The following is a 23,057-nucleotide window of genomic DNA, read 5'->3' as shown; positions in this document are numbered from 1 at the left end:
TTTTTTTTTTGCAATGATGAAATATTTGGAGCACTGCAGCAGATCAGATAAAGATTAGAGAGGCCATGTTCCTTAGCCCATTTTGTCAGATCCTGACACTTCATGCTAGTTGCTTCAGGAATTCCTCGTATGAAGAGAAACAAGTCCTCTGTGAGGCCATTCAGTCCCCTCAGTGGACCATCCATCACTTGCTCTGCCTTCTCCCTGCCTTGGCTGTTTCTCACCTTGTTCCCGGACCCTCTGTCACTGGAGAAGTGCGCCTCTTTCGATCTGCAGTGGCTGGTGATTCCACCTGCAGGGTGAGTTCAGATGCAGACCTGAAGGACAGTGAAGGGCCCTGGTCTCAGGTGTCCCATCTATCTCTAGCCAGCCAGTAAGCCCTGGTCTCTGATTGTGAGTTTTGTTTCACATTCCCCCCACCCTACCCAGCCCTTCTAACGAGCCTCTTCTCAGAGCAGCTGGTAGTGATAGCTGGCACCCTGGAGCTCGTCCGTTTCAGGGTTGTGGAGATTGATCATTGGGTGCTCCTTTCGTTCGTCAGCCTGATTGTTTCCACGTGTTTTCATTTTCTTTCCTCTGGGTGGGGTGAGCCCCGGGGTTGCACCTTCGATGGCTGCTCATGGGCTTTGAAGACCCCAGTGGAGGCTCATCCAAGTGGGTGGTAGAGCATTGTCTTGGTGAACTACGTTACGGCAGTCCACCTGAGACGGTGGCTCCGACCCCCGGGCTCATCGACTCAGGATGGTGACTCATTTTTAACTCATTTCTAGCAAATTGCTTGCATGTGCCACATTTTACTTATCCATTCTGTTCCTGGTGGTTTAAGTTTTTTCCAGCGTTTCTCCATAATACACAGTACAGTAGTGAACATTTGTGAATGTGCTTTTGGGGTTTTTTAAAAGCACATTTGTGTTTCTGTAGGCAGTTTCCCAAGCACTTTTGATCCCTAGCCCCAGTACTAGATGTCCAGTGAGAGCCAGTCCGTCCACCTGCGTGCATCTCACATATAAAGAGGGGAAGGCATTTTCACCTCCATTTAAGAAGTAGTGATCCAAATCCACGTTTGAAAAATAATGGTCCAATGGAGATCCCCTCATAGAGGGGTTTAGGAGAGGAGATGGGTTAATTAGGGTATGAGGTAGTATCGATGAAGAACACAGCTTTCCCCCAGATCCTGGATGCTTCCTCCCCCCAACTACCATGATCCGAATTTTACCTTGCAGGGCTGGATAGGACAGAGGCTGTACACTGGTACATATGAGGGCTAGAGGTACAGGGAATCCAGGGTGGATGATACCTTCAGGACCAAGGGTGTGAGGGACGATGCTGGGAGAGTGGAGGGTGAGTGGGTTGGAAAGGGGGAAGTGATTACAAGGATCCACATGTGACCTCTTCCCTGGGAGAGGGACAGCAGAGAAGGGGGGAAGGGAGACTCCGGATAGGGCAAGATATGACAAAATAACGATGTATAAATTACCAAGGGCACACGAGGGAGGGGGGAATGGGGAGGGAGGGGGGGAAAAAAAAAGAGGACCTGATGCAAGGGGCTTAAGTGGAGAGCAAATGCCTTGAGAATGATTGGGGCAGGGAATGTATGGATGTGCTTTATACAGTTGATGTATGTATATGTATGGATTGTGGTAAGAGTTGTATGAGTCCCTAATAAAATGTAAAAGAAGAAAAGAGAAAAAAATGATTAGGGCAAAGACTGTACAGATGTGCTTTATACAATTGATGTATGTATATGTATGAACTGTGAAAAGAATTGTATGAGCCCCAATAAATTGTTAAAAAAAAAAAAAAGAAAAATAATGGTCCTTCTATACAAAGTGTCTTTAGAAAGTTCTTGCGAGAACTCAGTTATCTTTGCTGTTTTTCCACATTTTGAAGGCCCTCTTGTGTATCAACTGAAGCCGTATTGCTGGTCTCAATAGGACATAGCCATCTCCCAAACGGAGCCTCCCGTTGGTGCAGGGTAGGCAGAGGCAGGGAGCTGAAAAACCACATCGTTCAATGACGGATGTTTGTAACACATGGATGTAGGTCCCTGGGGTTAGCGAGACCCAGGGTCGAGCAGAGATACATAGGCAGGCTGAAGGAGTTGCTGCTGCTGGCGCGGAATCGGGTAAGCAGGGCATTAGTCTAGGTTGACTGTACTGTTCTAGGGATTATGGCCACCAGAGGTTTGTTCGTTGTGCCTTAGTGTCCCCTCTCCCCCCACTCCAACTCAACTACTGTGACACTTGCTGTTTTCCATTTGAACTTCTGTTGGTATCTGTTTTCTAAAATAATCATAGCCTTGCATGTGACATGCCTGATGTCCTCCATGCCCCTTGGTAAGACAGCAGATGGTTCTTCACCGGTGTTTTCTGTCTAGTGGCAAACCAGAATGGGGTGGACTTTACTGCACAGTGGGCAGTTTTATGAGTTTGCATCTTTGTACATCTCCAGAGGCTATTTTCAGTCTTTGTTTCTCATCTTTGTGGCGTTACAGTAAGTGTAACCCTAATAGACCTTGCTTTGCAAGCTTGAGTGCTTCTGTTCTGTAGCTGTGTGTGTGACGATGCCCGGGAGAGCTCTTGGGGGCTTGGCTTCTCTGGCATCTGGGGCGACCCATCCTCTTTAATGGGAAACTTGTATTCTCTCTAAGGCATGAAAAGTTGAGGCCTTCCAGCACATAACTCAACCGAGGCAGCTGGAGAGAGTTGCATGTAGAATCCTGATGGCGGAGGGGGCTACACATTGCTGCTAACTACAAGGTCAGTGTTTAGAACCCACCAGTCACTCTGAGGGAGAAAGATGAGGCTGTTTACTCCTGTGAAGATTTAAAGTCTTGGAAATTCAAAGGGGCTGTGTACTCTGCCCTCTAGGGTCTGTGAGTCAGAGTTGACTCTGTGACAGTGAGCTTGAAGTTGAATGCCTTTAAAGAATGACCAAATGCATAAGCTAATGTGGAGAAAGCTGATGGTGCCTGCCTATTATAAGATACAGGTCTGGGGCCTTAAAGGCTTGAAGTTAAAATAAGCGGCCATCTAGCTGGGAAGCAACAAAGCCCACATGGAAGAAGCACACCAGCCTGTGTGATCACGAGGTGTCGATGGGATCAGCTATCAGGCATCAGAAGACCCAAAACAATCAACCATTTCGATGCAAATGAGGTGGGTTGGAATGGAGACGAAAAGCCCACCTGTAGACAATTAGATATCCCCTCACCGAAGGATCACAAGGAAGGGACTAGCCAGCCAGGGTGCAGAACAGCATGGAGGAAACACACAACATCCCACTACTTCTTTATGCCCCACCCCTCCAACTATCATGACCCCAGTTCTATTTTATAAATCTGACTAGACCAGAGCATGTATACTGGTACACATTAGAACTCTTGACAAACAGAATCCAGGACAGATAAACCCCTCAGGGTAGGAGAAATGGGGGAACCAATCACAATGATTGAGGTATACCCCCCTCCAGGAAGGGGACAAACAACAGAAATGAGGGTGAAGGGAGGCAGCAGAGGGTGTAAAATATGAAAATAAAAATAACGGATAAATTATCAAGGGTTCAGGAGGGAGGGGAAAACAGCTGGTTGCTAAGGGCTCACGTGGAAAGAAAATGTTTTGGAAAGGATGGCAACGTATGTACAAATGTGCTTGACACGTGGATGTGTGGATTGGTTTAAGAGCTGTAAGAGCACCCAATAAAGTGATTTATTTAAAAACACCTGGGCCACAGCAGTAAATGTGTGTTCAGGTGTGTGGACCCGCTCTTGAGGATAGTCCCCCGTGCTAGTTGATGTCTGGTGGGCTTCTCTTAGATGTTGGGCTACACCGAGGCTTGGGTTGTAGTTGTATAAATACTGTTTTTAAATTGGAAGGCCCTATAGAACTAGACTGTTCTAAATCCTACAGTTTACTAGCCATTTGATATGTTAGAAATACCTAACATTGGTCTGTGCTATCTTCTTGTTGCTGAATCCATGCTTTGGATTAAAAAGACTAGATGGAAGTATGTGGTGCCCACTATCCTGACCTGCCTTTTTCCTATCGGGAAAAGGGGATGTTAGTTCTCTGTCTCACTTCTTGTCACCCACCCAGCTTCCAACGTGCCCAGAGTGAGCAGTTAACCATGGTAGACTGAGCAGCAGGGACATTGTGAAGTCTGACAGTTTTCTGGACGTCAGTACATTTGACTCTGTATGTTGTGCCCACGGGTTTTCCTGCTGCGGATTGCCGGACCTTACTTCCAAGGCACCTCTGGGTGAACTCAAGCCTCCAACTATTTGTACCACCTAACGCCCGCTGGGTGTTTTTGCCCCGTTTGTTTTTTTACTTCAAAATAAGATTTGTGCAGTGTGCATAGGAATTTGTTCATAGTTTTTTTTTTCAAACTACAGTCCGGCTCTCTAATGGGTCTGAGGGACAGTGAACTGGCCCCCTGTTTAAAAAGTTTGAGGACCCCTGACCTAGTTAGGGCCTCCAGGACAGGGACTAGAAACCTTAAAAAAAAAAAGTCTTATAATTATGGTTACACACCAATTTAGATCCCCATTTAACAATTTTAAATCAAATTGCTCCGTGACATTGGTTGTCATTTTCACAGTGTGTCTGCAGTCCCCTTATTTCCCTTCAGTTTGCTCTGTTTCCACTGGTCTAGCCTCCCTTACAGCTTTGCTTTTGGGTGAGTGCTGGCCATTTAGCGTCATCAGGTTGATTATTATATGAGAGTGTATGTGTTATGTGGGGTGGGTGGTATATTGTTTACTTTATAAGCCTGTTTATTACGTGACTGAAGGGGCCACCTGCAGAAATAGCTGCAGTTCCAAGTTCAAAAGATATTTTAGGGCAGTTGTCTTGTGGTTCCTCGAGTCTCTTATCAATTCACTTCAGTAGGTCTGGCCTGTTTTAGGAACTGGAATTTTGTTCCCCGTTTTCCTCCCAGCCTGGCCAGGCCTTCTGTCAGTTGGTGGTAGGCGAGGGCAGTAGGGGTGGGTGGGCACCATGCAGTTCTTCGTTTCATCTCGCCGTAGATGGCCCTGGTCCTTCACTAGTTGTTAGCTTGCCTTCATTCTTGTTTTTGCCATGCAAGTAGAGACCACTCCCCAACGCGGAAGACCCCAGATGCTACTCACCAAGCTAGGGTGGAGATTCTACTCTGTAGAGCAGTGGTTCTCAACCTTCCTAGTGCTGCGACCCTTTCACACAGTTCTTCATCTTGTGGTGACCCCCAACCATGAAATTATTTTTGTTGCTACTTAATAACTGTAATTTGCTACTGTTAAGAATCGCCATGAAAAAAAAATTGCCATGTAAATATCTCATGTAGGATACATTTTCATTTTTACAAATTGAATAATTAAACTTAATTAAAGCATAGTGATGAGTCACAAAACAATATGTAATTATATATTGTGAAATATTTGTTTCCCAGTGGTCTTAGGCGACCCTTGTGAAAGGACCATTCGACCCCCAGGTTGAGAACCGCTGCTGTAGCACATCATCTTTGTGGACTGGGTTAAGCCATTTGAGCAAGCTGTCCCCAAGGCGATGGCCTTAAGCCTTTTAGCCTAGCAAACCAATCCCGTGGAGGTTTGGGTATGTCTAGGAAGCCCCCTAACTGTGACCCCATGTGGTTCTTAAATATGAAGGGGCTTAAAAAACACGTTGGGGAACATGGAATCGAAACGATACTGGGGTTTTACCATGAGTTTTTGTTACCTGGTGTAGGTAGCACGCACGTCAGTGCGAGCACATGGACATACCTATGCATGCACACGCATTTGTGCTCACAGGCTTTTCGGTGCAGACATGCAACCCTATCTACCTTAGAAACCACACACAGGGTTTTTGCTGGTGCTTCCTGTTGGGGCAGAATTGTATGCTTACGGCATCTGCCAGATTGTCCCCTCCCCCCTCCAGGTACCCCCCCTCCCTGTTTGTCCTCCCTGCTCTTTGAAGGGGCTGGGAAGGCTCTTATTTACTTGCTGCCTTCTGCTAATGCAGTGCCCGTTGATACCTTGGCCGCTGAAGTTCCACGGGACACAGGTGACTGTTGTAAAATAAACACAATGAAACAGCGTTATCTTGAATTGGGGCAGCCAGTGCAATGAAGCAAATGGGGCTCTCGCAGGTGGTTTGGCCATTAGTGGGGCGCGCATGCGAGGATTGTTTGGGCTGGTGGACAGGATGTTCTCTGTGTGCTGTGCAGCCCCAAGGCCTGCCACCGTCGCCAGCTGCCGGGAGTGAAGTCTGAAACAGCAAAGCCTGAAGCGGCCCTCCCCACTGTGGCCACCAACAGGAAGGGCCTGGGTTAGCTGCAGAACCCGAGTTGGTCTTGTGCGCACGGTGCTGGGGAGGGCGATGGCTCTGGTCCTAGTTTTAAACAAACAACCGGGGCAGCAAGCCCGAGGGATGCTGGCCAAACACTCGGCATGCACGTTGTGTAGCAAATGGCCAGGAAATGGGAAGGGATTCTGGAGGCCGGGACATGCTGAACGGGTGGGATCCCGTGGCGGGTGAAGTGAACTCTTCCCATCAGAAGTCGATACTCCGTTTTTATCCCAGGAGCCCCTTGGAGTGGCTGTGCGCCATGACAGACGTCTTCTGTTACCCTTTTGCCCATTAAAACTGTGGTTAGGATCTTAGAGTCCTGGGAGAAAGTAGTTATGCGCCTGTTTTAGGGGAAAAAAGTTACTTGGAGCAGAATCAACAGGTGCAGGAACATGAGCCATTGAAACTATGTCTGTGCAAATCTGTGGGAGTGGGGGCTGGCCTGGCAGGGAAGATCACGGACTCCACTTGGGATGAAATCGCATATTAGCGGCTGATGAAGGGCAAGAGGGTTTCTTTTCCTTCAGGGTTTCTGCCCTGCGTTTGGTTTATATCTAGAATCCTGAACTCCAAACATGGGAGCAAAATCCAAGTCTCCTAATGACATTTCTTTCCCCGACTGTTGAGTGAGGGGCGGTGCTCATGGGTCAGCCAGGCAGCTAGCTGGAAGGGCTGGGTGGAGAGGGGGGAGCAGCAGGTGGTTTCGCAGAGAGCTTTAAGTTCTGCTTCCCAACAGCTGCCTCTCTTGGTCAGCGTTTCTTCCCTGTACTCTGAAAACAGATGTGGGGGACCAGCCCCCGCTCTGTGCAGAGGTTCAGCGGGTTTGCCCACCTGGGAGCTCCACGAGCATTCACTCTTGTACTCTTGAAAGTGCCAGGTGGCAGCTGAAGGAAACGTTCCCTCCTCTTGGAGCAAAATGGAGTGAGCGCCACGAGTTTCTCTCTGTAAAGGGAATGTGTTTCTAGGAGCTGGAAGTCCCTCCCCCGTCCCTCTTCTAAAGTTGTGCGAGCTGGTCTCTAAGCCTCCGGAAAGTTGGGGCTGTCCCTGGGGTTGAAGTTTGAGGTGATGAATCAGGTTTGGTTGGAAGCAGAGACTGCTGACATCTGAGTGTGTGGCCTTGCCAGCCACCGGGCCTTAGCCCTGCCCATCTCATTGTTCCTTGGCGCTACTTGGAGGGTAGAATCTAGTTTTCCTTTCCTTATAGGTAGAAACCTGAAGCTTTGGACCCAGTCCCTGCTCCTTGGGGTTTCTGAGCCTATAATCCTTCAAAATGTAAGACCTCCTCTTGCTCCCTTGGAGCAGCCGCTGAACTGCGGACTCCATGGTTACTGGCCTGTAGCCACGCGGCCCACCACACAAGCCTGGGCTTCCTTAGAGAAGCGCAGGGTTGCTCATCCCCAGAACGGCGCGGATCAGGCAAGGAGAGGCTGACCTCAACCGGACAAAATGAAGGGGGGAAATGGCTTTCTCTGTAGTTGTATGTTCCCGCCAACATGTTGAGCCCCTCATCCTGCCTTTGGGCCAGAGTGGAAACAGTTCAAGCTTGGGTCAGTTTGAAGAGAAAGCCTGAGTTCTCTCCATGGAGCAGATCATAGTCACTCATAGGGTCGATTTCTCTCATCTCTGCTGAACACAGATCTCTTCTACATCTGTCGGGAGCTGAGGGGGTGGTTTAAAGCCCGGTGTAAGCCAGCCTTGGGTCTGGTGGCACCAGCCTGTGACCTGAGACCGGCACAGAGTTCAAGGAGGAGAGAAGTAGAGTCCACTTGGCCCCTGACAGATGGCGTCTGGCTTGGTGTGGGTCACAAACTGCAGCATAGGATCGTGGTTGGGCCCGACGGCTCTGAGCTTGGCCCCGGGTCTTATGTTTGCCTCCCACTGCCTCCAAGGCTGTGTCCTTGTCTGAACTGGAGAAGGTTGGCTTCCCCCTGGGCAATTGTGGGCCTCAGGTGAACAGGTGTTGTGAGTGGCATTTGGACGTGGCTGGTGCTCAAGCAAGGATGGCGGTGACATTGGAGACAGATGGCGGTGACCCATCACTTCTGTATCACCACAGCTTTCTGAAGACCGTAGGTGCGGCATTCTGAACTGGGACGTATCGAAGGTAAAGTTTGGAGCCCTGGCGATGCCGTGGTTAGAGTGCTTAGCTATTAACCATGAGGTCAAGAGCTTCAAACCTACCAGCTGCACCAGAGAAGATAGATTGATTTTGGATTCACAAGCAAACTGATAATTGGCTCGGGGTTTAAAGACTGTCTCATCAAATTACACATTGTAAGTCTCAATAAACGTTCCACCCTTGGTTGTCGTAGAAACTTAGTTTGTGTTGAGCAGACTTAATTAGGGAATTGAGTATAAATTAGGAAGAATGTCTCTGAAGTTAAACTGACCACTTTGCCGAGCCTTTTATGTTTTTGCTGTATCTAAAACCAGTTTGTACGTCTGACTTCTCAAGTGGAAAAACTGAGGTTAAAAGTAGGGGCGGGCTTTGCCTAAGGCCTGTTGAGGGGGGGGCAGGCTTCATGTGGGCGGTCGCCTTTGCCTTCTCTGCTGATGTGGCACAGAAGCAAGCAGCCATCGACCGGACATGCTTGGCTGGACAAGGCATGTTCCACGAAAACTACAAAAGGGAATCAGGCCGCAGCTTGTGGGCTCCCCGACCAGAGGAACACTCAGGTTTGCGCCTCCGAAAGCCTCCCTCAGCCTAGGGTCTCCCACGGGCGCCCTGCTCAGTTCCTGGGCAAGCTTGTCCTTGTCAGCAGATCCTGCTGCCTGCTTCTTGAGCTGTGGAGTGGTTTCCAAGCTGCACGTGACAATAGTGGCTGCTCTCCAAACATCTCAGGAGGCGCCTGTCAGGCCCTTCAAACAAGGCCAGTGCCGGTCAGGGCTCCATCCCTGAGCTTGGGCTGTGGTCTCTGCTTTTGGTCCCCTCATCCATTGCCCAAGCGAGAAGCCGATGTGTTCTGTCACCTCCCTTATTTGTGCCTGCCCTCCTGCCACCGCTGCTGTCCTCAGACTCTGGACTGTTGGCAGCTTCTAGCCTCTCTGCCCTTCGTTTGGTTCTGCCAGCATGAGCCTGTTTGTACATCTGAGCATGCCATTTCCTGCTCAGGGCCCCCCTGCTGCTCTCTGGTGCCTGTGGCGTAAGTGTAGCTTCATGTGGTGTAGAGACTGGCTGGGTGACACACTCCCTGAAGCTGCCCTCCCTGCCCTACATTCTCGATGTCACACTGTGTCCACCCTGGCCACGGCACGCTGGCCTGCCTAAAGCCCAACCCCCAGCCTCTGCCAAGTTCGTTCTCTCCTGGCTGGCATCTGTTTTCTGGCTCCCTGTCTCGAGCTTCACTGTTTCCTCAAAGCCCTCCTTGACTCCCACTCTCCGTACTTGGCGTGTTGCTTTGTTGCCCTCTGCGAGCGTCATAGTCAGTCGGCTGTTTCTGGTGGCCCCTGCTCTCTGCCCATTGTCCCTTTGTCCCCAGCTCCACACCTGTAGCATTTTGAAGAGGGAGGGGAGAGCCCAGAGGGAGGCCAGGCCCAGCTGCATGCTTTGCTTTCTGATTTTGAGGGAGGTGATTTCTACTCTCCCAGGGGACTAAGAGGCCTCCGGTTGTCACAGAAGAAAGCTGCCCTGGTTCCAGGGTCTATGCCCCTAGAGCAGCCCCTTGTGTGCCCTTCGCAGCCTGACAGCTCGCTCCCCGGACAGTGCTGCTTAATGTGGGGTGTAATCTGAAACTCAGGTGCTTCATCACAGTACACTGGAGACCCTCCCCCCAGTTACTAGCAGAGCAGTGGGGCATCAACACCCTGATGCTGCTGCGACCTAGATTTCTGTTGCTTCCAGTCCGTTTTTCATCCTGCGTCTTTTCCTTGTTCCTCACTGTACTTTGTTCTCCGTGGCTGTTTGTCCCACATCTCTCCCTGAGCGAGAGAAGCTCCAGGTGCACTGCGGTTCAAGTAATGAAAGGAGCGTTGGTTAGAGCCTTTGCTTTTTCTCGTGGGAAGAGTGCTGTGGACTCAGGTGAACGTTGTTAAGTTAGACAGTGGATGGCAGGCAGCTACTAAGAAGTTCCTTGGCTCTTAGCCCTGAGAAGCGACCTTCTGACTTGACTTTGGAAGCTGTGTTGCTTAAGGTCTGAGGGATTCAGACTTGCCATTAAGAGCCCAGACACCACAGGCCATACATCCTCCTAGCACCTCATTTCTGCTCTTTGCAAATAGAGACCGAAACAGGCTTGTTTTGGGAGAGGAAGCTTAGTTTAATCCCTGAAACTGAGGTCAGATGGTGGCATGGAGGTGCCGATTTTCATTTTCCCCGCTGCCCAATTAGAAGGGTCCCCATCATTACTTGCTGCATCCTTAGAAGTAACACGAGGCTGGGTTTGAGGGAGAGCCTATACAAATCGTGTGCTTGAACCTGGAAAAAAAAGGGACCTCTTTATTCTCTTGTGACTGCTTAGTAATCTGCATAATCTGTATAACAAACACGCCACTGTGCCTCAGAGGTGTGAAATGGCAATCTAAATGAATCTTTTTGTTTTCTTCCTGAGAGTAAGGCTGTTAAGACAAAGTTTCTCTTCTCACTGCAGGGCTTCTCCAAGAGGCAAGCCCTCTTTCTTTACTCTTTAGAAATACAGCTAGTTTGATCTCAGAAAGCATATTCCAATAGTAGGCCCGTGTAATTAGCCTGTACTGTACTATGACGGTGTGGATGCTGGGATTTTTTGTGGGTTTTCATCATCGGTTGGTGTAGGTTGCAGGCAGCCCACACAATAGCTTGAAGACCTTGATGGAGAGATGGAAGCCAAGGTTTTATTGTTTCATTTTGTTTTTAACCTTATTATTCGTGGGCACACTTTAGTTCTTAAAACTAATAAAATGTCAGACTCCTGTCCGCCAGTAGCCCCCCCACTGCTGGGAAGATTGAAGAAGCAGAGCTTCAGAACTCAATTTGGCAAGTGCTCATGGACTCCACCTTCAGTGCCCCCTATCTTCCTCGACCCTGTGAAGAAATGTGTGTGCCAAGGTGTGAACGCTCCCACTTTGGCCGAGAGTTCATAGGAGGAGGGGACACCCCGATGCCCAGGAGTGACTGGTGTAGCACAGGCATCCCTGAATGAACCTCAGCTCAGCAAGGGCTAGCCCATTAATTTCTTTACCTCGTTGACCTTCCCGAGGCCTAATTTCTACACAATGAGACTGAGGTTGTTAAGCACAAAATGTGGCACGCTTTGATAAATGGATAGCCCAGAAGTCAGGATGCTGAACAGTTGGCCTGGAGTTGTCAGATTCGTTTACAAAACCTTGCTTTGTGTAGAAACATCAAACTCTGGCCTGGCCCTGTGCTGCACCTTGCCTCTCCTGTGTTTCCCTGGCCGGTTACCACTACCTGGCTACTGGAAACTAGTACTCCAGCCCTGCCCCACACGTCCTTCGGGCCTGCATGCGCCCTGCCTGCAGTCTGCCCTTTACCTGGCATTCCTTCCTGCCGGGACTGGCTTGCCTGTCCTGTAAAGTTGGCTCAGGCCTTACTTGTTATATAATCTAGTCAGCAATGAGAACACTTGCTGGGCACTTAGCCTTTGCAATGTGTACTGAAATCCCAAGGTGGTGTGTATATATAGAGTATATAAAATGATAATCCTTTGCAATAGGTGCTTTAGGTGACAATACAGAGCAAATTAGCTTCCCATTTGCTTACTTCTCCCCGGAGGGTTCCACGACCTCGGCTACATTTTCCAGTGTACTCTTGGTTTCCTCTTCTGACCCTTAAAACCCATCTGCTTTGAGGTAGATGTCGTGTATAATCGATGGCTCAAAGGAACACATTCATCTTGGGCATTAATTTGTACTCTACCAGCCTGTCTGTGGTTTGGCTTCAAGATGCTCTCCATGTCAGGCCGGTGCTGTAGGTCCTCAGGCTCAGGGGTCTTCTCCAGTCTCTGTCAGGCTAGTCAGTCTAGTTTTCACTGTGAATTTGATTTGTTGGTCTGTGTTTTCCTCCCACTCTGACTGGAAGCCTTGTTCTGATCCCAGAGTGGGTGGTTGTGGTCACTGGGTACCATCTACTGTATATGCTGGAGTATACACTGAGTTTTTTCAGCACATTTTTAATGCAGTTTTTGTGGTAAAATTAGGTGTCTCTGCTGATATTCGGGTCATTCTCTTGGTCTTAGGTCATGTATGCTGTCGTTCATATGGTCTTTAAGACTGACTGCTTCCTTGAATCTTACATTTCCTTTACTCTTCTGTGCCCCAGAGAACAATACATGTATCTTATATGACTGCTCAAAAGCTTTTAAGACCCAGAGTGTAGGATGCAGAGCACTGTCTGTATAAGCTTAGGTTGTGCCACTTGACATCCATATCCCCCACACCTTTGCCCTACTCTACTGCCTTCGTTAATATACATGCAGAACCTGCAATTAGGCATGTAGACATACCCACAACCAAACCTGTATCTGTAGGTGGGTGTGCTCCCTTCCACCCTCACACGTCATATCTTTATTATATCTACCCACCTATGTGTCCTTTTGTAAATTATCGTGTGTCAGTACTGTTGTTGCAGTTGTCTGTGTATAGCAATTACTGTAATTAGCATTGTTGTTGCCAAGTGGTGCATCGTCCTCACGATTGTGATGTTGTTGGAAGCCGTTGTTGGAGTCCTTGTGTCACTCGACCTGACTGCGGGTTTTCCTCTTTTTTTTAAACATTTAAAAACTTTTAAAAATCTATTTTAATAAGATTAAGTCAAATAGATGATATTTAGAAAATGAAACAAATGTAGAAAACTAGAAACAGGAGACATACAAAAAGCTGCCCGTCCTTGCATCTGTTTCCAAAGGTAACCTTCAAAAGTTTCTATTTCTTTCTCTCTGACACATGCATGCACGTGCCCCTTCGTATGTCTGTGTCATTGTCATATACAAAAATAGGTTCATAACCTACTGAGAACTTGATTTTGTTTCACCCAACATATTGGAGAGTGTTCAATATTATTGCACACAAATGACTGCATTTTAATGTTGGTGTAACATCCCATTGTTTGGATATACTGCAGTGCACTTAGACAATGATTTCTGAAGGGTGTCTGCATCCCTTTGTGTATCTTTCTTGTCATGAGTGCTGTCATGAGCAGGGTAAAGTGTTGCATGGAATTACTAGGTCAGAGGGGTCCTCTTTTTCAAAGACCCTCCTCCTGACCACACATGATGTCCTTTCCTAGGCACTGGTGTCTTCTGATCACGTCCAAAGCACATGTGTCAAAGCCTCCCCATCCTCACTTCCAAGGAACATTCTGGCTATACTTCCAGGGCAAGTTTACTTGTTGTTTTGGCAGATCACGGCACTTTGAATCTTTTGCGCCGGCACATAGTTCTTCTGCAGACTTCCTTATTCATTTTCCAGCTTGCGCATGCATCCGAGGTGGCGGTGAGCAGCTTGGCTGTGGGTCAGGCATGTTTTGGTTCTCAAAATGTCATCCTTGCTCTTCGACTTCAAAGAGGTCGTGCGTAGCAGATTTGCCCGTTGCACTCACTGCGTTGTTTGATGTTTTTACTGTTTTCATGAGCGGTGACTGTGGATCTAAACAAAATAAAATCTTTGACAGCTTCAGTCTTTTCCTCACTTATCACGATACAGTTTTATTGGTTCAGTTGTAAGGATGTGGGGTTTGTTTATAAAGTGCTACATTCATAATTCCAATCTCACTCACTGCCATCAAATCAGTGCTGACTCGGTGACTATAGGACAGGGTAGAACTTGCCCCTTTGGGTTTCCTGAGATTGTGACTCTCCATGGGATTGGAAACCCTCTTCTTTCTCTCTTGGAGCAGCTGGTGGCTTTGAACTGCTGATCTTCTGGCTAGCAGCCTGATGGCTAACTGACTATGCCACTGGTTGCTCTTCTTCTCAGGACCTCTCTTTGCTTTGGTCATGTTGTGCTGACTTCCCCGTGGGTGAGTGAAAGTTGTTTTTCCTGTCATTATCATTAACAATTCGTCTTCTTTCTAGTTAGTAATTTTCTCTGGTTGCCAGGGATGAGGCAGGGGACATGGTACAACCTGGCTACCTGTTAGGAAGAAGTATGTCTCTGTGTCTACTAGAGTATAGCCCAGGGAAGGTGTTGCGCTGGGCTGCTGGTCCCCTGGCACGGCTGGCTAGAACAGAGGAGGAGGCACTGCTGGTCTGCCAGCTCCTGATAAGGGTGGCTGGGCAGAACAGTGGGTGCCAACCACTCTGATACCCTAGCTCAGGGCTGGAGCAGTCGTGGGAACCTAGTACACCATGATCATGTGCAGGGGTGTGGAGTGGGAGAGATGTCTCGAAGGTGGGAGGGCCTCTGGGCCCTTGGGGCCTGGTGGGTAAGGCTCTCCTTTCCCAGGAGAGGAACCCTGCTGCCTGGCTCTGGCTGTGGTGAGTGGGCTGTCACTCCTGAGTGACACGATGTGGCGGGCTTCCACGGGGACTCTGATAGCCCTAACTCCTCATGGCTGCACTGGGCAGGTTCGGCTGGCAGGTCAACAGGCAGGCCTAATTCTTCATGGCTGCTGTTTTGGTATACGCTCTCCTTCCACATGACACTGATTTTTCCAGCCTGTTCCCAACTCACCTGCATTCTGGGGTTATCAGTGAAATGGGACATTATGAGCATTTGACTAAGCCCCTGTCTTGGACTGCCTCTCTAGTAAATGGTTCTTGGTGACAATAGCTTTTCCGTGACACTGGTGGAGAAAGTCAGGCCCCCTGGTAGTGAATTACACACTAGACTGCTAACTGTGAGGTCAGAGCAGTTTGAACCCACCGGCTCCTCTAAGGGAGAAAGCTGGGACTTTGTCAACCCATAAAGAGTTTGTCTGGGAAACCCACAGGGACAGTTTACCCATCCCTGTAGACCCATCCCTGTAGGGAGTGGACTCATTGAGTTTGGGTTTGCTTGACTTGGGGAGAGCATGGTGTGCTGCCTCACTGACTGCCCAGAGCCTGCAGTTCTGGCTCGTCACAAGTGTGCACCAGTGTCCCTCTGAACCAGCTGGAGTTGAGTCATTAAAACGCATGTTGGAGCTTTTATTGCTGCTTTGATGACTCATCTAAAGGTGGTTAGCCTCTTGGACTTTGACCTATGGCCGAGATTAGACATTTAAACTAGGTCCCAAAAGAAAATCCTTTGTTCCCTTCAATCAGACTTATTTCACTTTTTTTTTTTTTTAAGAACTGTTAAGAAGTTAGCAGGGTGTATCATTGATTTCCTTCCGGTCTCCGGAAGCCACATGGTGGCACTGAAAGAACTTTTATGTCTTCCTTTTTGAGTAACTGCACCACAAGCAAATGGTTTTCCTTTTCATTCATTAAAAATTTTGTTTTCATTTTCCTTGTTTAAAAAACAGAAGTGTAGGTTAACTTGTGGAAAGCTCATATTGAAGGAGAAAACCTAACAAGTACTTGAGAACAATTTCCATGCTTGTCTCTCTCTCCTCAGCCTGCCTTTCACATGCCTCCCTGTACAGCCATTCAATACTGTAGTCCTTGAATGTCATAGTTGTCTTCCTCATCTGTGTACTGAGACACCTTTCTTCCTTCAGTGACGGCAACTCTATTCCCACCCAGCACGGTGTCTCCAAATTTTAAATCGCCCGCCCTGGACGACCAAATGCTCTGCTCGCAACTTAACTGCCCGACAGAGACCTCAGCTTGGCCTAAATGGAGAGTGTCCATTCAGTCTGAACCCAAGTCACTCAAGCCCAAACCTGGGAATCCTCCTTGACTTGGTCAGGTCACTTCAGACGTTTCTCTTAATCTTTTTTCTTGTGTTTGCTTTTTGTGGGGGCTACGTTTGTGGTATCTTTTATGTGAGGGGGGGGCGTATCGTTCCTTCCTCCACGTATTTTAGATCATGAATTGAAAGCAGGTTGACTTCCTTGGCTTCAGATTAACCAAGCTCTTGCCAAGTTAGAGGGGTCCCATTGGAACGCGGTGTGTGTGGTATGGTCTCTCACCACAGGCGGTGGCAGCTGGAAGGTTACTAGAGAGGGAAACAGAACAATGGAGTGGGTAATGGCCCAAGTCCCCATCTTGTAACAAAAGTTTGTAGTGATCAGAAAACTCTAGGCAAAGATGGCCTCTCCCCTTCCCTGTAGTTTGAAATGCCCCCGCCCACCATCCTCGTTTCTCTGTAAGGTGCTTACAGTGCCGGCTCATTCTTGCTGATGCCATTCCTTGGTTTGTAGGAGACCAGTTGGTCCCTTTCCCTTATGAACCATTCCGTCCAGGGACACTTGGATTTTGCGGCTCTGGAGAGTACGAGTTCTTGTTCAGGCAGTGGACACTTCTTTCCCCAGCACTGAGCTGAGCCCCAGGGCTGTCGTCTTTTCTGTGGTTGGGAGTCCCTGCGTTTGCAAGTGCCACAGAACGAACAATCCTCAGGCTCAGTTGGTGTCGCCACCTCTGGAATGCAGCCATTCCTCGCCCCACCTTCCAAGGTGGGGGCATCTTCTGCAGCCCCCTCCAGGGAACTGAGGAAGTGAGTGACATTTAAGACACACTGAGAAAGAGCATCAACAGCAAGCTCACTGTAGAAACCAGGAAGTCAATTGCACAGACTCTGGGGGTGGCGTGGGAGGGGTGGGAGCAGTGTGCTGTGCTTTAGGAAACGTGGTCGAGACCAGTGGAGAGAGATATGGTCAGAATGGAGACTGGGCCATCGGATGGTGGGTGTGGAGGAGTAGTTTGCTAGCTGCTGGTACAGCAATTTGCATAGGTTGTGATGTGTTTGGAACCAGTACTTGGTTATATGCTAGAACTAATGTTGTAAATGTTCCTTTTGCATGTTCTTTTCCTGAATAGTGATAATCACAAATACCAACTGAAAGGAAACCTGGGGGTTCAGTCTGACGTAAACACATTCTGCAATTCTCGGGGTTCCTTTCCTGACCTGTCCCATGGTGCATTAAGAATTTCCATCTGTCTCGCTGAGCCCCGTTATTTTCTGCCGGTGGGCCAGCCAACTGTTTTAGGACAACCGTGGCAATAGGCTCCCACTAGTTGAAGGCCACAGTTGCATCTGAAGCCCAGCTCTGGTCAAGCACCACCAGGACATTTAAACTCTCAGGAGTACAGCTTTCTAAGTGCTGGTGTTCAGATGTCCTTGTAAGGACAAGGATTCCTCCCTTGGTGTGTGCCAGCGCGTCACCGAGTGAGTTGGAAACAGAGTTGGGCGTAGAGACAATGAGTAGTTGCTCTCCCGCTCACTTTGGAGAGAGAGGCAGTTTCACCGTCTGTGTCGTGGGAGAGCTGCCTGCACAGAAGGCACACCGAGAGACAATTCAGTGGAACAACACTAGCAGAAGGCTCTGGCCTCTGTAAGAGCTTGATAAATACTGGTGTCTTGGTCCTCGGTCCCACTTTTATAAAGGAGGACATGTAGAAGCAAGGCTTGGGAGAAGAGTTCACTTTGTCTGGCCTGGTGCTCAGCAAGGCAGCATGTTGGAACGTGCTTCTGATGCCATTAGTATGAAAGGCGGCCCGTTTGTGCATTGCTCAGCCTCCTGTGTGAGTAGTGAGTCCCTACAGCCTGGAAGTGAGAATTCTGCCACTAACCCTCCACCCCCCCACCCCCCCTGGAAATTGAAGTGGTTTAGGCCTTTAATAAAAAAGAAAAGAGCATTGGAGTTGCAGGTCAAGCTTGGGTGAGGGCTGCCAACTGCATGGCCAGTAGTTTGAAATGAGCCACACATCCGTGCAAGACAGATGACTTTTCTACTCCGCAGAGTTAGTCTCGGAAACCCACAGGGGCAGTTCTACCCTGCCCTGGAGGCTCTCTGTGAGTGAGCACCAGCCTGATGCCCATGAGTCTTGGTAGCCAGGACCAGTGGACCGAGGTTGTATTGTAATTTAGCTATCCAGGAATTTATTAGCACGTGAGAATCTGGAGTTGTCATTTGTTCAGCATTGTCCTCAGAATCCTGTGTGTCCATCACCTACAGAATAATTTTAAAGGGAAGAGTTGATACGAAAGGCTCAAATAGAAAGTAAATGTTTAGAAAATGATGATGGCAACATATATACAAATATGCTTGATACAATTGATGTATGGATGGTTAGAAAAGCTGTAAGAGGCCCCAATAAAATGATCTTTAACAAAATGATAATTTAAAAGGAGATGATGTCCATTGCTGTCAAGTCCGGGATGCCTCCCGGTGGCCCACGTGTTCCAGGGAGGAACTGCGCTGTAGAGTTTTCTGTGACCATGACCTTTCAGGAGCCGGTCCCCAGCCGGTCCTTCAGGCTCTGCTGGTGGTCGAGCACTTGACTGCGCCACCCAGGGACTCCCCTTTAAAGGGTGAGCATTGCCATGTGTGCACTGCTGGGCAATCATGTGGTTGGTGTGTGATCTCCTTGAATACAATATGCCCTATAATACTCTAAACTCCTCCCCCTCCCTCAGCCTGCTCTCCTCTGGCCATACAAACAGTCCAGCCTCCTCCTCAGCCCCTCTGCCGCCCAGCAGTCCTTAACCTGGGCTGAGCACCAGCCTAATGACTGGCCAGCTGACTGGCCTGCCAGCTCCAGGCAGTGTAGACTTGTGGTCTTTGGAGGTCACCTCCTTAAAACCAATGCTCTGAGTGTACTCCTCCACCCATACCCCACAAAGGGCTCTCCGAGCCCAGACTTCAGACTACCTGGATCCAAATCCTGCCTTGGCAGTGCACTTGACTGTGGTCCTGTCGTCATTCTTCCTGGCTGCCTGTGAGGGCACTGAGTCTGCACCTGTTGAGGCTTAGCAAGCTCTCTCAGCTCATTGTCCTGCTTGGTCAGGATGAGCTATTGTTGATATTTGTGCAGAAAAAGAAGTAATGCTTTTGTTTGAATGTTTTTACTTGGGACAGGGCTCAGCATACCACCTTCGGGACCCTTTATAGGTTCATAATCCTCAGCATATGCTGTCATGACTCTAACAAGGACTTCGTGTGTACTTGGCTCATCTCAGGAGCGAGTTGTAATTTCAGCCTGGAAGGTCAGAAGCTAAAGTGGTGGGTGAATGTCATCTGCTGCCTGACTCACAGTGACCTCTTGTGCAGTGGGATGAGATGCTGCTCGGGGAGTGATTTTGATCCACAGGGTCTTCATTCACTGATTTTCTTCTGTCCCAGTCCGCCTGCGTCTAGAAGCTCCTCTAACGTCTGTTCAGCAAATGCTAAACAGGCAAGCCTCTGCTGTCTGTATGTGAGCTGGGTCTCTTGCATGAAAGTGAGAATCTACCTCCGAACCACCTTGCTAGAGAGTAGGTGGGTTAGACTGATGGACCTTTTGGTTCTGAGGACATGGTTTTGGGAGTGGAAATCCTAGCAGATACTCAGCCCTCCCTTATCCTGTGTTGTGAGTTACTATTATTCTTTTGTTACAACGAGGAAACCCAAGACCCAAAGAGGCTGCATGACCTGTCTAAACCCATGGCAAGCTAAGGGTCACACCGAGATGCCCTGCGCCCCTCTCTACTAATAGCTCACTCTGCTCTGAGGGACGGGGAGTTCTGAGACTGGGCAATTTTGTGATGTGTGTGGCTGAGAGGTTTTGGGGGACGATGAGTTCCTTATACTCCGTCAGCAGTGGTTCTCAACCTTCCTAGTGCCGTGACCCGTAATACAGTTCCTCATGTGGTGGTGACCCCCCTCCAACCATAAAATTATTTTCGTTGTTATTTATTCGCTGTCATTTTACTACTGTTATGAATCGGGCAACCCCTGTGAAAGGGTCGTTTGACCCACAGGTTGAGAACCACTGCTCTGTCTCCAGCATGTGACTTCCATTTGGGATTTTCCCACCTAGCTCCATGGCTGCTTAAACTTTGTACACTTACGACAAAGTTTTTGCTTGAGAAATTTGCAACACAGGCAAGCTGTAGTATTTGAATTAATTTCTGATTGTTGTCCGATCAGGAACCTCTTATTGTTGCTCATTATTTCACGACCCCCACATTCAATTGCAAGGCCCCTCGGGACCACACCCACAGTTTAAGCAGCTGTGGTCTAGAGAGTGCTGGTTTTTTAATTGTACTGCTGGACCTCGCCTATCAATTTGCCATCTGAGGAGTGTAAGTGTACATGTGACCGGCTTTCACTATATTCATGCCACCGTGCAATTTTGCCACTCTCTGCTTCTATTTGTTTATTTTTTTAATTTTGCCACTCTGCTTCTAAAGTGCCCTCACCACTCTGAGCAGAAGCCCTGTCCTCAGGTAGCCATGGCTCCCCCGCTCTTTTTTCCCCCACCTGCAGTGCCTGGTCCAGCTCCTGACCTGCTGTCCGCCTCTGAGCTTACCTCTCCTCTCGTGGATCATCTCCTGTGGGAGTGAGATCACTGTTTCTGTGAAGGCCTTATTTCACTTGGCATGTTTCCCAATCATGGGCCATCGCAGTACGCATTGTAGTGTGTACCAACACGTGCTTGAAATGTGGGCAGTATTTCACGCTGGGAATCGTTTGCCTCTTGGCTTTGGGTGGGCGGATGCTGGGGTTCTTTCTGCTGCTTGGATCTGGGGCAGTGATATCGTGAACATAGGTGTACTCATCCCCAATTCCTGCTTCCAATTCCACCTGTTATGCTCAGGTTCTGGAGCGGATTGCTCCAGGTGTTACTGAGGCTTGATTGGCAAAGAGAGTTTGGGGTGTTTTTGCTCATGAACCCTTGGGGGCTACCTTTAAGGGCATGTGCAGAACAGAGTAAGAGTAGTAAGGAGGAAGCTGAGTGGCCCAGCTAAAGTTAGATCTACTGAGCATCAGGAGATAGTCTTGGTCCTGATGACAGGTGGAAAGGGTTTAAAGATGAACTTTGTTTCACACTGAACAATTAATAACCGGAATTGGTGAAACTTTAAGGAAAGCCAGTCCACAAGTAGATGTCACCCAAAACAATGGTTTTGAAGGCTTGTCGACGATACTGTACATCAAAATTAGGGAGACGCTACAGACAGACACTTGAAAGAGTTCCTGGGGACACACACAGTGAAGCGCTTAGCTGGTTGCAAAAGATTGGCGGTAGAACCCCAAAGAGACTCCCAAGAAGGCTGTCTCGGGGTGCTCACGGCCTGGGGAGCAGCTCCACTCACACCCTTGGGGTCGACAGGAGGGAACCAATTGAATGGGCACAGCAGCACGGCACCTGGGGGAGAGAGCACCTGAAGGCCTGTCCTGGGGCATTGACGCGGTGTCTTGGGAGCAGTGAATGGCACCCTCCCTGCTCACTAGTGGATGATGCGCCTCCAGCTTGTGCCAGTCTAGTTAACCAAGGGCAAGCTTAGATCTAGACATGTGAGAAAGCTGCACTGCACGTGGTGGAGGGGGGACTGACAGAACTCGAGACAGGTGCTTCGAGAGTCATCTGCCTGGCTGTGAGTATGTGCACGTAAGCGTTTCTGTGCAGGGTTGGCAGGGTGCAAAGCTGCTTCAGGCAGGAAAAACAGGGCTAACTCACCACTTCAGCTTATCTATCTGGTGGGTGACTTAGCTGGCCTGGAAGGTGCCTTGGTTGCATCTCACCGAGTGACACCTGCGTCCAGCAGTCTGCGTGCCTTTTGGTGCAAAGAGAGAGGAAACCCCAGTCGTTAGGTTGCCACACTCTTACTGTACTCCTATGGACACTGGTGGCTGGTGGGTCTGGGTTTAGTTTCTCTTATTTTGCTGAAGAACTTTGATTTTATTCCCTTGGCCCCAACCACTACCACATTGTTTAATGATTCAGGAAGTACTCCCTGAGAAAAACTTTTTTCAATATTCTTCCCATATTTCATAACAATAGAGCCTTCTTTATTTGTTTATGCCTATATAAGTCTTGGACCTTGAGCCCCTTTAAACCGCTAGGCTAACATCCATCTCACTGTCTTCATTCCACTGACCACCGTTGCTGCTGTGTGGGGATCACCCCAGGGGTCCTGAGCCAGCAGCCCTGTCACCCAGCAGGAAACTGTGTCCCCCCCAGGCCTGTCACCTGTTTACTTGTAGGAGGCTGAAAATAGCGCTGCTCAAACTTGCTCCCGGATCACTCGGTCGCCTGCCAGCTTCTTGGCCTTGAGGTACTTTGCAGGGTTTTCGATGTGTGAGATGGTTTTGGGGGAAGGGTATTTTTTTAAACTCAAGCCTTGTCCTCCTGATGATAAAAATGCTGTCACTGTAGCCAAGAAGCTGATTTCCCGTTTCTGTTGGAAGTTTTCATCCCAGGGCTTTGATTCTCATTAGTCACCAAGAGAATAAATAATAGCTACTTGAATGTGGTATTCAATAGGCTACTTGCCTTGTTAGCTGCCCTCCTCCCCTCTGTTAAAATAGCCTTGAAGGGGAGTTTCGACCAAGACATAGACTTCCGTTTTTCCTTATCGCTTCAGATGAGTGACTTTCATCTCTCCCTCCCTCTCTTACCTGTGGCCGGCCCAGGTTTCATTGACCATCTGACAGATGATTCATTGCGCCTGCCTTTCACACGTCTCCCAGATGGGTCAGAAACCAGGCTCGGTGGAGTCCAGGCAGAGCCACTGATTATGGGACCTGGAGTTCCTTCCCCACGAGGTGGCCTACGCTCCTGCTTTCTGCCCACTGTCTGCTCTGTAAGCCTGGCTTTCGTCGGTGAGCCGCCTTCGCTTGTTATTCCCTCGCAGGAGCAGATCTCAACCTGTTACTTCTTTGCTGGGGTATTGCTTGAACAAGGTTGAGGTCTATATTGATTTCTCTCCTGCACTTAATTTTTA

At 48.8% G+C, this 23,057-nt stretch overlaps 1 protein-coding gene across 2 annotated transcripts in view; it reads left to right on the top strand.

Moving 5' to 3' along the window:
- UBE2H (ubiquitin conjugating enzyme E2 H) overlaps positions 1-23,057 on the top strand; it is a 93,699-nt gene that overhangs the window by 23,904 nt on the left and 46,738 nt on the right. Inside the window, exon 1 of one of the 2 annotated variants that reach the window (XM_075558659.1) lies at positions 281-299. The exons of the other annotated variant lie outside the window; for it this stretch is intronic. The gene's annotated coding sequence lies outside the window, so the exon portion shown is untranslated. Of the gene's footprint in view, positions 1-280; positions 300-23,057 lie in introns of those variants that run through there. 2 annotated transcript variants of the gene reach the window in all.

The sequence above is a fragment of the Tenrec ecaudatus genome, chromosome 9 (assembly GCF_050624435.1).
Source record: "Tenrec ecaudatus isolate mTenEca1 chromosome 9, mTenEca1.hap1, whole genome shotgun sequence".
Classification (NCBI taxonomy): Eukaryota; Metazoa; Chordata; class Mammalia; order Afrosoricida; family Tenrecidae; genus Tenrec; species Tenrec ecaudatus.
Note: the sequence above shows the minus strand (reverse complement) of the source record. Positions and strands in the feature narration are given on the sequence as shown.